Raw genomic sequence first — 13,997 nt, forward strand, 5'->3', positions numbered from 1 at the left:
CGACTGTACGACGGTTTACTGGTTCATTTGCCGTCGCAGGAGAATACAGCAGGTGTGGGTGAGTAGAGGGATGGCTAGGCCAGCGATGGGAGTACGGTCGGGCGGTGAGCCCTGCGCGGCAGCACAGCCGGCCACGAGGAGGAGGGAGCAGGCAGTCCCGCCGACGCTTGTTTGAGCGGCTGGAGCATGAAGAGCAGAGATTGAAGAAGCACGACGACCGTTGAATGGACATCTTACAGTCAGTGCTTGTGCGTAAACCTTTTTTAGGAAAGCCTCAAATCTGTGGAAAATAGCATACAGCCCATCTGCCATTATTTCTAGTAATTTACAGCCCAATTGCTAATTCTTAAGGTTTTTTTGGAGCCCATATTCTTTTTGTTAGCATTACAACCCATATTGTGGCAACAGTTAAAAAATTATACGAAATTTTGCATATTTTGGTGCGGTCCGAACTGTTTTTAATCCCGAAATTTCGACTCACATTCAAACTGATTTTAAAAATAAATGTATATCAATATAAAATCCAACAAATTCTCCACGCATAAAAATTAATGTAATTTAAAATCTTGAAATGAAAAAAAAGATATTTGAAACTACTTGCCGGTTTGATATGTTTTAAAAATGTACAACCCATTGCTCATTACTAATGGGCCATTTTCTCGGCCAGCCGAATGAAAGCTCTCCTTGTCTTGAAAGATTTGCAGCCCAATAGGCCTGACAAAGCGACTTGGCAAATCACAAAAAAACTGGGCTGTGGCCGTGGACCCAGCTATCAGCCTCTCCACGTACAGTACTCTTCCAATGGAAGTCGTTCCTTGACCACGTTGACCACGCTGCACGGAGAGCACCACGGCGGTGGACGACGGCAAGGACTAGGAAGGGGACGACGCGGCAGTGGAAGCCCACGCGGAGAGGACTACGGGGGTTCATTGGTTCGGCTGCGGTGTGAGGCTGCCGTCGCCGCAGGGCCTGGCCAGCGGTGGGAATAGTAGGGGCGGTGAGGCCTCTGCGGCAGCATAGCCGGCCACGGGAGGCAGGAGCATGCTGCACGACCGGCGCTGCTTTGGGCGGCTGGAGCAAGAAGACTAGAGGTTGAAGAAGCACTACGGCCGTTGGATGGACATCGTACGGTCACTGGAGCTAGAATCGTTCATATTGACAAAGTTGACAAAGCCCTTCGTCCCCGTCAACTTAGTAGGCCCACAAGTCAGCCTCCCAGCAAGGTGAGTCCCAGCTAGCCGGGGGAGTATTCATTTTTTTGTGCATAATAAGGAGGCACTTTCGGTGGGTCCGAGCTGACAGCGGGGGGATGTTTTTTTCGCGAAATACAGTGGCCCATCCGATGGGTCCCAGCAGTCAGGGGGAAACAATTTTTTTCGCAAAATACTGGTGGCCCGTCCGGTGGGTCCCCGCTGTCAGGTGGAGGAATAATTATTTTCCGCGTAATAAGGAGGCACTTCCTTGCGGCTGTCGTGGACCTAGCTGTCAGCCTCTCCATGTACAGTACTCTTTTGATGGAAGTCAGTTGTTGACCACGTTGACCGCGCCGCGCCGAGAGCACCAGGGCGGTGGACGACGGCGAGGACTAGGAAGGGGACGACTCGAAGCCGGGGAAGACGCAGCAGTGGATGCCCACGCGAAGAGGAGTACGAGGGTTTACTGGTTCGGTTGCGGTGTGAGGCTGCTGTCACCGCAGAATAACAGGGGGTGAGGGTGAGTAGAGGGATGGCTTGGCCAGCGGTGGGAGTAGTAGGGGGCCGTGAGGCCTCCGCGGCATCACAGCCGGCCACGGGAGGCAGGAGCACGCGGCAGTACCGGCGCTAGTTTGGGCGGCTGGAGCAAGAAGACCAGAGGTTGAAGAAGCACTGCGGCCGTTGGATGAATATCGTACGGTAACAGAAGCTAGAATCGTTCATATTGACTAAGTTGACAAAGCCCTCCGTCCCCGTCAACTTGGTAGGCCCACAAGTCAGCCTCCCACTATGCTGGGTTCCAGCTAGCAGGGGGAATATTCATTTTTTGTGCGTAATAAGGAGGCACTTCCTTGCGTGCGAAGATAGCTGGTGGGTCCGACATGTCAGCGGGGGGCACTTTATTTCGCGAAATACAGAGGCCCTTCTGGTGGGTCCCAGATGTCAGGTGGAGGAATCATTATTTTGCGCGTAATAAGGAGGAATTTCCTTGTGTGTGGCCGTGGACCCAGCTGTCAGCCTCTCCACGCATAGTCTACTTCCGATGGTGCGTTCGTTGACCACGTTGACCACGCCGCGCCGAGCGCATCCAAGGTGGTGGACGACGGCGAGGCCCCAGACAGCAACGAGCCAGAGATGGAAAGACGCGGGAGTAGAGTCGCAGACAAAGAGGTGTACGAGGGTTAACTGGTTCTAGTGCGGTGTGGTTCGGCAGCCGGTGGAGAAGAACAGGAGGTGTGGAGGGGTGGAGGTATGGCCTAGCCAACGGTGGAGTAGCGCTTCATAGTGAAGCGTGCTAAGCAGAGCTGCTAGCAGCAGGAGGGGGGAGGTGGCCCCGGCGGCGCTGGAGGAAGAAGATGAGAGATTGAAGATGGATGTCGGTCGTTGGATGTAAATCCAACGGCTAACATGTCAGAATCATTTGTTGACTAAATTGATAACGACTTGCATTGGCTTCGACCTATTGGCCCACATTTCAACCTCCAAAAATGTGGCACGTATTCAACCCATTTTTTCAGAATTTATAGTCTTTTTTTGCGCGGTAGAATTTACAGTCAATTTGATCTTTTTTTTGAATTACAGCCATTAGCGGGGCTGGGTGGACAAATAATATAGCGTCAATGCGGCCCATTTATTTTATTTCGTAAAAAATTACAGCCCATTTGCACTTTCTTGAAATACACGATTTTGCTGGGCTGATTCTAATTATAATGTTGGGTTGGGCCAGCAATGTTATCAAAAAATAAGAAGGGGCTAAGCATTTTGTTATAAATATATTTAAATAATAAGTGATATTATTACATTCGTCCTTAAATTTACAGTCTTACCAAGCTTTATATAATAACATATACAATAATTTTTTTAGAAAAACAGGGAGCATCTCCCCTGTTCCATTGCTGAGAACGAAACCACAACATATTCTGATACAGCAGCTCAAAGAGCAGTTCGAAAGCAAAGGTAGAAAAGCTACAAACTAGGGGGTGGATGAACAAGTTCTCTGAATAACACAAATCACCCGAGTGGTGCCAAAGGCAGAGCGGATAGAGCACTCCAATGACACAAGGAGGGTCCAGCGAAGCCTTCATGGTCTTCAGCTGAGAGGCCGTGTCAGCTTGCGGCGGCCAGTAAGCAAGCGGAAACACTGGGCTGGAAGGCGTAGCATGGTGGATGTCCCTCTTTTTCGGCGCTAGGTGCCCATCATCTTCATCAAAGATCTTGAGACGAACCCACGGGTCCAGCCCCAGAGTAGGTCGAGCCTTGTTCAGCCACAAGTGATCGCCAACGGTTTCTGGAGGGATCTTGTTAGGGTTTCCACGAAGCTCATCAACTTATCCTTGTCCAATCCGGAGGAGAGAACCGCCCAGTTCCTCACCATGTTCCTGATCAACCTCAAGACATGCGGAATGGAAATCCAGGAGGTGTTACTGAAAATCATAGAATTTCTATATTTCCAGAGGCACCAAAGGACAGCTGAGCTAACAGTGTTTAAAACTGAGCACTTTTTTGTAGCAATCCAGAATCTGGCGACAGATTCGAAGGATGAGCCAATCTGACTAGAGAAATATTCCTCAATGTGGGCCCAAAGATGTTTAGCTACTATACATTCAAAAAATAGGTGAGAACAAGACTCTTGTTCCAAGCAGTAAACACAATCAAGGGGTTTGATGATGTGTCTCTTCCTAAGGTTATCCCTAGTCATCAATTTGTTTTTGGAGAGAAGCCAGAGAAATACATGAATTTTAGGGGGAACTCTCAATTTCCAGACAGCAGGGATAAACACGGGTTGAACCCCTCTAAAGTTGATAACATGATAGAGGGAGTTGGAGGAATACTTCCCCTTATTGTCCAGCTGCCAAATCAGGGCATTCGGCTCGACAGTAAAGATAATGCTTTTGGCAATTTCCTCCAACTGGAACCATTGTTCCATGAAACTATCACTAAAGTTCCTTCTAAAAGAGAGTTTTATGCATTGACCGTCCCAAACTTCATTGACACTTTTGTCAAGCTCATTGCGGACAGAGTAAATAGGCCAAAATTGGACTGCTAGGGGGGATGTGCCAAACCAAGTATCTTCCCAGAACCTGGTTCTGCTCCCATCCCCTATGTTCCATCTGTAGCCAAATTTCACAGCATGCATAATAGATTTTAATCCTTTCCAGAATCTAGAGGTCTTAGGGTTGGAGGAAGGGGCAAAAATATTAGGTTTATTTCCTAGGTATTTATGGGCAATAAGAAGCTTCCAGGGTTTCAGGTCTACCTCATAGAATCTTTTAATCCAAGACCCTAGAAGACAGATGTTAATTTCTTGGAGGTTAGCTATGCCTAGGCCTCCAAAATCATTTTTCATAGAGACTAGGGCCCAATTAGCAAGGTGTAGCTTCCTATTTCCTTCAAAATCATTCCACAAGCAATGAGACATCTGAGAATTGATGAGGTTCACTGGCCATTTAGGGAACTTGAAGAAGGAGAGGAGATACACTGGAATGCTAGCCAAACAAGCTTGTATGAGGATCAATCTACCTCTGTAAGAGAGAAGTTTGCCCCTCCACCCAGCAATCCTTTTAATGATTTTATCCAGAAGGGGTTGGATATCCTCTCTCCTCAGTTTATCATAGTGGAGAGGGATACCTAGGTACTTAATGGGGAAGTTACCTTTATTACAGACTAGAATAGAGAGGAAGTCAGCTAACTCCTGATCATCCATGTTGATAGGGATGAGTTCACTTTTAGAGTAGTTCATTCTCATGCCTGAGACTTGTTCAAACCAGGTTAGAACAGTTTTTAGATTGCTAGCATGTGTGGAGTCATTGTCTAAGAAAAGGATGGTATCATCTGCATATTGAAGGCAGATGATGCCACCAGGGCAGACCTCAGGACAGAGCCCTGCAATCAGACTATGATCAGCAGCTTTGCTCAGCATTTTAGTAAGAACGTCCACTACTAAATTAAACAAAAGCGGGGAGATGTGGTCACCTTGCCTAAGGCCTTTATCAGCAAGGAAGAAATCACTTTCACAGTTATTTAACTTGACCCCAACAAACCCCCCATGAGTAAGTTGCTGGATCCAACTCTCCTCTATGAAAGGCTTGGAAAAGATCTAAGAGATCATTTTTCACCAATTCCCAAAAATGCTGGTAAAACAAGAAGGGAATCCCATCAGGACCAGGAGCCCCATCAGGATAAGAGCTAAAAATGGCTTCCTTCACCTCTGTCTCTGAAAAAGGGGCTTCTAGCAGCTCATTTTTTTAGCAGGAGAGACTTTTTCAGAAGCAGAGAAAAAATTGTTTTGTAGAGAGAACCCAGAAGGGTTTTCTTTCTTAAATAGGTCTTTGTAGAAGTCACTAGCCACTTTCAGCATCTCATCTACCTCAGTAACAGGGCCATTAGGGCCATCAAGGGAGTGAATGAGGGTTTTCCTCCTTCTCTGGTTAGCTACTGCATGGAAGTAAGCAGTATTTCTATCACCCTCCTTAATGTTCCTATATCTAGACCTTTGTTTGGCTTTGATTTCTTCTTGAAGCCAAATTTTCATGAGCTCTCCATGGACAAAGTTTAATCTATTAGTCTCAGCCTCAGAGAGGTAAGTGGTTTCTGCCTTAATATCTAGAGAATCAAACTCAAGGAGGAGAAGCCTTTTGTATCTTCTAAGATTAGCTTCCTCATTGGAGTTCCACCCTTTGGTAGTTCTTCTAAATCTCCTGATTTTGATCTGCCAATTTTCTAGGGGGCAGCTGCTCCCAGTAGACTCATTCCAGATTTTCCTGACTAGCTCAGTAAAATCTTCTCTAAGCAACCACCACTTTTCAAATTTAAAACTATTGCTCTTTGAAGTTTGGTTAAGACCAGAGTCCCAGATCAAAGGAGTGTGGTCACTACCACATCTAGGCAGAGCTCTACAACTAGAAAGGGGAAAAAACTATCTAATTCTGTGTCACAGAAAATTCTATCAATGGTGGACATAATCCTGGAGCAGCACTTCCAACATATCTAGCAGAACTGTGGGTTTTCCTTCTGACAGGGCAATTCTCAACTTTATGGGTAACCATTTTGCAGATAAAACAACTCTTGGGCTTGACACATTTATCCAAATGATGCCCTGGTTCCCCACAGTTGTAGCAGATCACCTCAGAGTATGCCATAAGACCCGAAGCAGGGGCAGGAGCAGTTTTCTGGATGTGCTATATCTCTTCTTTTGCTGATTCTTGCCTTGAGATTTCCCACTGATCTGAGAGTCAGAACCACCAGCAGATTGATCTTGGGCAATTATAGGAGCCTGCCCAGATTGAGCCCCCATTTGGGGTGGAGTTGGGCCGTACCACTGCCCAACCGGCGCTCCACCCCATTGTGATAGGGGAAATTCATCGGAGTTCCTGGTTCCTTCTCATCCTCCAGCCAGATGTTGTTTCCCAGGAAGCAGAAATAACCACCAGACAGTTCAATTGAACCAGATTACAAGCCTAATTTCAATATTCTACAGGTTTGGGGGAGAGGCAAGGTAGGGGATCCACCTGCTCCGGCTCCGGTGGCGTGCTGGTGGGCAGGAGTCCAGTTAAGCATTCCCATCTCGCAGCACGGCGTGGATCTCCTGAATTCACTTCTCCTTTCGCCCATCGAACGAACGCAATCGACGGCTCACTGGGGTTGGGCATCCTGTGCTTCTCTGAGAAATCTCCTTCGAAGTAGATTCGCAGGGATAGATTCAGCAGCTCCCAATCCACATGATCCTTGCACATCCGAGCATACCTGCGCGAGTGAGAGAACGGATTCGGTCCCTCCTTGGCTTCCTCCCTCGCAGCTTCCTCCTCTGCTTCCCTCTAGTCGCGCGTGCACTGGGTCCAGGAGAGAGCGTCGTCGCGGATCCGCATCGCCCGCTCCCTCCATCTCCTCCCTCGAGTCTCCCGCAGCACCGTCGGCGCGACGGAGTCGAGCGGCTGGAGCATCCGCGGGAAGGCTTTGTAGACATGTGGTAGATGCATCTTGTACATCTGCCTGTCTTCCAGCCATTCCCCCGTCAATATGGCCGGCGACTCCATGGGGCATGTGAGAAGACTTGCTGAGGGGGGCAGGCACGCCCGGAGTCAGGAGGCGGGGGGTGGCGGCGAGATCTATGGCAGCAGCGAGGGTGGAGGTAGTGGCGGGGGCGGCGGCGAGGGTGGAGGTGGTGGCGGGGGCGAAGGGGATCGCGAGAGCGGTCATCTATTTGCCAATTATGTGAACTAAACAGTCAACATATAAAATAATTTAAATATATACAATATAGTTAGAAGGGAAACATAAGTCGGACCTGGCGTTCCTATTCTTATATAAAAATAGAATAGACCTCTGCGTTTTCTTCAAAAAAGTACATAAATTGGGCTGCCAAAAATAAAACCTCGGATGGGAGGTCCATAGGTTAGTCGATACATGACGGCCCTAAGAAAATACAAACAAGCCTATGGACCTCCCATCCGAGACGGGGCAGCCCAAAACCACGTCCAACACTTGCCAAAACTCCGTCCCTCGTTTTCTCTTTGTTTCGCACACTCGACATTGTGTGGGCATTTTGACTGTGCATCATATGAAGATGTGCTATGCATGAATGTTGATCAGCATGATGTTAACTGGCTGGTAGTTCCATTTTCGACCATGAATAAAACTTCCAACATGATGTTAACCCTGTTTGAAAAGGCCGTGTTAATATAAATGCTCTGCCTCTGAAAGTTGTAGTTTCTTATATGGAACTGAACTTGCAGTTTCTTATCTGAAACTGAAAATTGCAGTTTCTTCTCTGAGAATCACATTGTCTGCACTTTTATACTCCTATGAAACTACATTTTTTAAGTGCTAAAAATAGATATCTAGAATTCGTAAAATACTTCATATGCTCAATACTGCAAATCTGAAATTCAAAAGACATTCATATCTGAAAGTACTCTCAAAATACACAACACAAAACACAATTCACAACCTGCAAGTACTGACAACCCTAAGCTCCTCCTGACAATTCACAACCTGCCCGACTATTGGGCTGGGGGGGGGGGGGTAGCCCCCTCCTATTCACTACGAGAAATATGTCAACTTGTGACCTTCACTATTGGTCTCTGAAAGGTCATAGTTTTTCATTTGCGACCTTTCTATGACCAAAACCAGAAGGTCAAAAGCTGGCAGTCGTAAACTGAAATTAACGACCTTCTCTGTGAGAAGGTCGTAGACGTTTACGACCAAAATATGCCTACTATTTTGTTTTGGTCACTAGCAGCCTCCTCAGGCCACGTAGGCATCCGACGTGGCAATCTGATGTGGCACAAGAATCATCCCGGTCCAATTCGGTGTTCTACATGGGCCTAGCCCAACAATTCAGCCTTTTTAGAATATTTTTTCACTATTAATTTGGTTGACTACATGGGCCAAGCCCACATTTTAGCCTTTTTATTTCTGGGCCATGGCCTCTTATAATGCATTTCTTATTAGTTTTTGTCCTTCCAGAAAAATATTGTTTAGGCCATGGCCTTTTCACCCCAGACAACATTTGTACCACGTTTATTTCTGGGTCATGGCCTATTCAGGCGCGGTACTATCATGGCAATTGAGTAATTTTCACAATCTGTCATTAAAGCAACATGTACACAGGGAATGCAAAATTTCATTACACAGGAATTGTTCAACACGTAGGAGCACATCTGGTACTGTCCTAACAAAGTCTACATAATTTTCCTTATCTCACTACTACATAACATTGTTCAACACGTAGGAGCACATCTGGTACTGTCCTAACAATGTCTTGATTGCTCCCTCTGATGGGAAAGTTCTCCAGGTGCGACAACTTGCCTTCCTATAAGAACAGAACATTACATGAATAGATCAATCGAGTAGGAAACAGTAAAACAGGCTGAAAGCATCACACATACAAATAATAACAGCATACATTAATGTATAAAATCATAAAAATATCTATAACCAGGGCTATTTCTAGCCAACCTGTGTGCATGAATCATAATAGATCAAGCAAAAGACGTATAACCATCAGCAAACAACAAATATTAGTGAAAGGGGACAATTTCTAGTACTCATCATTTTTGCAAAGTGAGCAAGAATGATGATATTTTCCTACACATACTTTTTGATTTTTCCTTAGTCCTATAGTGATCTGCTCACTCCAATTCTATCTACTCAACCCATTCACATGCAACATGGATAATCAGGAAGCATCTACTCAAATAAGGAATTAGAATCCAACATGGATAACTATGCCCTATGAAACAGTTCACGTATCAAGAACCATCAAGTAAATAAGGAACTGCTATAGAACACCAACTCAATCATCTTCACAGCAATGAAATCATGGATAATTCTTCTATTTAATTGAAGTTCTCTAAGCTTCTTCCCCCATTGAAAGCAGTCTACAAAATAATTGAGAACAAGGTCAGCGCCAAAATTCAAACCATATAATTTCTTGCTAATCTCATATACTATTATTCAAAAGAAAGATGTATTTTGCTGTAAGATTTTAGCGCTAGTACACAAGACATAAAAAGGTACCAAAAATCCTTAGTGATCTGAAGCAGCAAACAAAATTTAAACACAGACAATGCATGCCATAGTAATAGCAGCACAAACAAAGAAATGCAAAAGGCACCTCATACTAGTATGGTGATCTTCGTCGCAAATTTTAAGCTCTGTTTCATGTAGATAATTTATTTGGTTTCAGTAAACAACAACAACAGCATGCAGTATATATGAAGGGATTACAACAGGTTCCTACAGTACACTAGATAGGCCAACATTTTAGACTACTAGTACCTAGAAATCATATGCAACTCTATTTTTTCTCTAGCCCAACCACAAGATCATAAGAGAAATCGTAAGTATCTGGTGCATTTGATATAATAAAGCAGCTCCCGAACAAACAGAAGTTCTGCTTCTTCATATCTCAATTGAGGAGATCTGTGGGATAACCTACCCTGAGGAGCTCGCCGCGGAATCTTCTCCATGGACAGCCCCCTTCTTTCACAACACCAGATTGACCTCTTCACGAACCTGCAAAAATAAATGCACACACAAATCAGATTGTGGGAGACGAGAGGAGGAAGAGGAGGAGGATGGATGTGTATGCAAGTGTATAAGCATCAAGCATGAGATACTTTTCAAATTACTATGAACATTCTTAGTTTCTTTGATTGAAGTAGGTGACTAGGGCTAGGTGTGCTCACTACTAGGCAGTAAAAACTTGGTATATACAAGCATTGCGTGCTTAGTTATCGGCGACGAATATCTAGACACCAAAATATCGGTGCCTCTGCCGCAAGTGACCATCATCGTGAACTAGACATACGAATACTAAATATCAACCAATGCACATACTTTTATTACCAGGAAGAGAGATAGCTCAAAACAGAACATATATAATTTGCAAGAAGGAAATCACCCATAATTAACAGGGAGAGATATAACAAAAACAAGTACATTTGTCTTCCAAGTATAAAACATCAAGTGCACAAACTCACATCAGTTAACATCATTACAGAATTTCAGATAACATGTTTACTGCAGAAATCAAGCATAGGCAGTAGTGTTGCTAGTGTTTCTTTCTGTGGTTCTGTTGGACATGCAACTAAATTTCTGGTAACTGATGAAATGCAGTAGCAGGTAGGCAGTGTTGCAGTAACCCAAGTAATATAATGTAACAGCAGAGCGAGGCAAATCAAGTTGGCTGTGTGTGTGCTTGAGCTAGCTTGGTACATACAGTCCATGGTTGGGCTCCAAAAAAAACAGAGCATGCTAGTGTCAACAGAATCGAGCTAGGAGAATAGAAACAGACCATACCATGATGAAGTTTAAAATAGAATAAGCGATGCATATACATTTTCTAGTGGAAAATCACAGAAACAATTGATGAAAATCTGCATCCGAAGTTCTAACAATGCCATGTCTACAACAAAACAAGACTAGGACTATTTCTGTAATTCTAATGCAGCAATAAAACAAACCTAACTACATCGTTCAGCAGCTTTGAATTATAAATGAGGATATTGTATCAAGATCAGTAGTGATGAGCATGCTGGTGTCCAACACAGCAACTTGTGATAACAACCTAAATGGTAGAAATAAATCACATCTCATGCTTCAAAAGGCAGCTCCAAAATGCAAATTAAGCATACAGTGTATTATGTTCCACATATCTCAATACAGTCATGAAAAATATCATCTATGCCCTTTGAGGTAATTCTGTTCTTGCACCTTTTTTTGTGACTGTCAATCCTCTTTGAGTGTGGTTGGCATTTCAAGTGAGACAAGAAAAAAATGAGGTGCAAAAAATTAGGAGATCACGATCTTTTTCACTACTCTATGAATATGTAACATCGATGAAAAGACTGCCTTATCACACAGATAAAAACACTGATCCTAAAAAAACACTGACCCTAGGCTGCAACATCTGACAGTTTAGTTCAGGAATAACATCCATTGTTGGTGATGAGAACAACTGCGGTTCCAGTTGATATATAGCAAACATGTAGCAGAACGGCCCACTCGTAAATTCTATCGGACTTGAACACATTAATTACTTGCCACATCTTCTGCCAATTTTGTTTGTACGAAAGCACAATGTTAATCCATAACTTAATTAATGATTCAACACTACCAGCAGGATGCATGACCTTCATGTGTGGCTTAATGCCGCATAACAAACAATGATTTTACTTCAAGAACAATGATTCTACCGAATAATGCAAGAGAGAAAAGGGTTCCATCCGTCACAATTAACACAAACAACTACTACTTCACCATAAGCTAGCGAATTCCAGGACGGACTCGCGAAGAAAGCAGTACTAGGAACACGTGGAAGGCGAGAGGAGGTGAGGTGGGGTGGGGTACCGCGGCGGTGAAGAAGGTCTTGTCGCCGACCTTGGAGAGCACGGTCATGGCCAGTGACTTGGTGAGCCCCTACAGCAGGAAGGAACCAAGCGAAAAAACAAGGTCAATTCAGCAACCTCCACCTGCGCCGCCCAACGAGAAAGAGAGGAGAGAGGGGGAGGGAGGGGAGGTGACCCCGAGCAGAGACGGTGACATGGCGGCCGGTGGCGGAGGGAGGCGCCGATTCCGATCTAGGAGGTGAGGAGAGGATGTGCGGGGACCTTGACGAAGAACTTGGAGACGGCAGGGACCTTGACGACGAACCCCACGGTGGGATCCCAGACCTGGTGGGCGGGGACGGCCTTGGCGCCGGCGCTGGGGTGGGAGTGGCGGGTGGAGCAGCGCCGGAGTTGGTGCGGGCGTGGGGTAGCAGGTCGCGGGTGCGGCCCGGTGGAGGGACACCCTCCTGGTCGTGGCGGCGTGGCCCTCGGCAGCACGGAGGCGTACGCCAAGAAGGGAAACCCCGCCGAGGAGGAAATGGCGAGGGCGGGTGAGGCAGAGGCCTTGAGCGCGAACATCGACGGCGGAGGAAGGGGACGGTGGACGAGGGGGGCTTGGATTGGATCTGGAGAGAATGGCTGCGGCGGCTGGCGACGAGGAAGGGGAGGGGATCGAGAGGAGCTCCGTCGGATCTGGAAGGGAAGAGGAGGAGCAGAGAGCGAGGGAAAGAAAGGAGGCGGGGGGTGGTGGATGGAAAATGACCACAGGACAGAGCTAGGGTTTCGGGGACACATCCACGTTTGGTGCGGGTCGTTGGATCCAGGGGATCCGACTGTGATATGTCCATGATCCGTGTGAGAGGCCCCTGGACCAATCAGAATGCAGTATACAGATATGATATTTTGACCATTTAAATTGGTCATAATCGACTAAAAGTAATGTGCTAAATCATGTTAGCTATTTTATTATGACCTGAAAATTTGAATAAAAACTTCTTATTGTGTCAGCAAATTTGACTATTGTTTTCAGGAATAATCATAAATTGAAATAAGATAAATATTTTTTAAAAGAGTTATGAGAAATGAGTTTTTTAAATCATTTTTTCATTTTTTGAGTGTTCGAAATGAGCTTTTTTGTGAAGGACCTACCAAATATTTGTTGCAAAATTGTACCAAATCAATTTTCTAAAATACTAGGACATATTTAATGCACAATTGACCAAATGGTTGGGTGTGAGAAGCTTTGATCCACCTCTCATGAAAAAGACAAATTTCCGTCGAATGAGCAGGAAGCGGGTCAAATTTGAACTGTAGCTACCTTGTAGTTTGCTCTTTATTTTTTCCAAAAATCATTTCTAGGTACATAAGTATCTACTTAATAAGAGAAACACCAATAAAATTCCAAGATTCAACCACTAGATAGGAACGGTCATTCCCGCTGTTTTGACCGCATTTTGAAATGGACATAAAAAATTCAAAAACAAAAACAAAAAATTGGGAAACCTTCGCATTGTGTCATCATATGTGGCCAAGTTCCCAGGAAAATAACAAACTTGTAATACGGCAATTATTATAAAAAAGTGTTCTCAGAAACGAGCTATCACGTGTGGAGATCAATGGCTTTCAAGCCAAATGACCAATCTTATGGCCACTTTCATGGCATAGTTTGTTCAAATGATCTCATATTGTGCACAAGGGTGCATATTGGAATGGCAAACAATGTTGCCTAAGGAAGTTTTCATATTCTTTGGACGAAAAAACCATTTTCCATTTTTTGAGTGCCCAAAAGGAGGTTTTTTGTGACGGACCTTCCAAATAATTGTTGTAAAATTGGACCAAATCATTTTTATAAAATACTAGGCCATATTTAATGCACAATTGACCAAATGTTCGGGTGTAAAAAGTTTTGATCCACCTCTCGTGAAAAAGACAAATTTCCGCCGATTCAGTTGGAAGCGGGTCAAATTTAAACTAT

The 13,997-nt window shown here is 44.9% G+C and overlaps 1 long non-coding RNA gene across 1 annotated transcript; it reads right to left on the reverse strand.

The window, feature by feature from the left end:
• Positions 1-8,758: 8,758 nt before the first annotated feature.
• LOC119299580 lies at positions 8,759-12,386 on the reverse strand. Its single transcript, XR_005146236.1, has 4 exons — positions 12,219-12,386; positions 12,045-12,113; positions 10,132-10,208; positions 8,759-9,003 (listed from the first exon to the last, which is right to left on the reverse strand). It is a non-coding gene; the product is annotated as an uncharacterized LOC119299580 (long non-coding RNA).
• Between the last annotated feature and the right edge of the window lie 1,611 nt (positions 12,387-13,997).

Source organism: Triticum dicoccoides, chromosome 1A (genome assembly GCF_002162155.2).
Source record: "Triticum dicoccoides isolate Atlit2015 ecotype Zavitan chromosome 1A, WEW_v2.0, whole genome shotgun sequence".
In the NCBI taxonomy this organism is placed as follows: Eukaryota; Viridiplantae; Streptophyta; class Magnoliopsida; order Poales; family Poaceae; genus Triticum; species Triticum dicoccoides.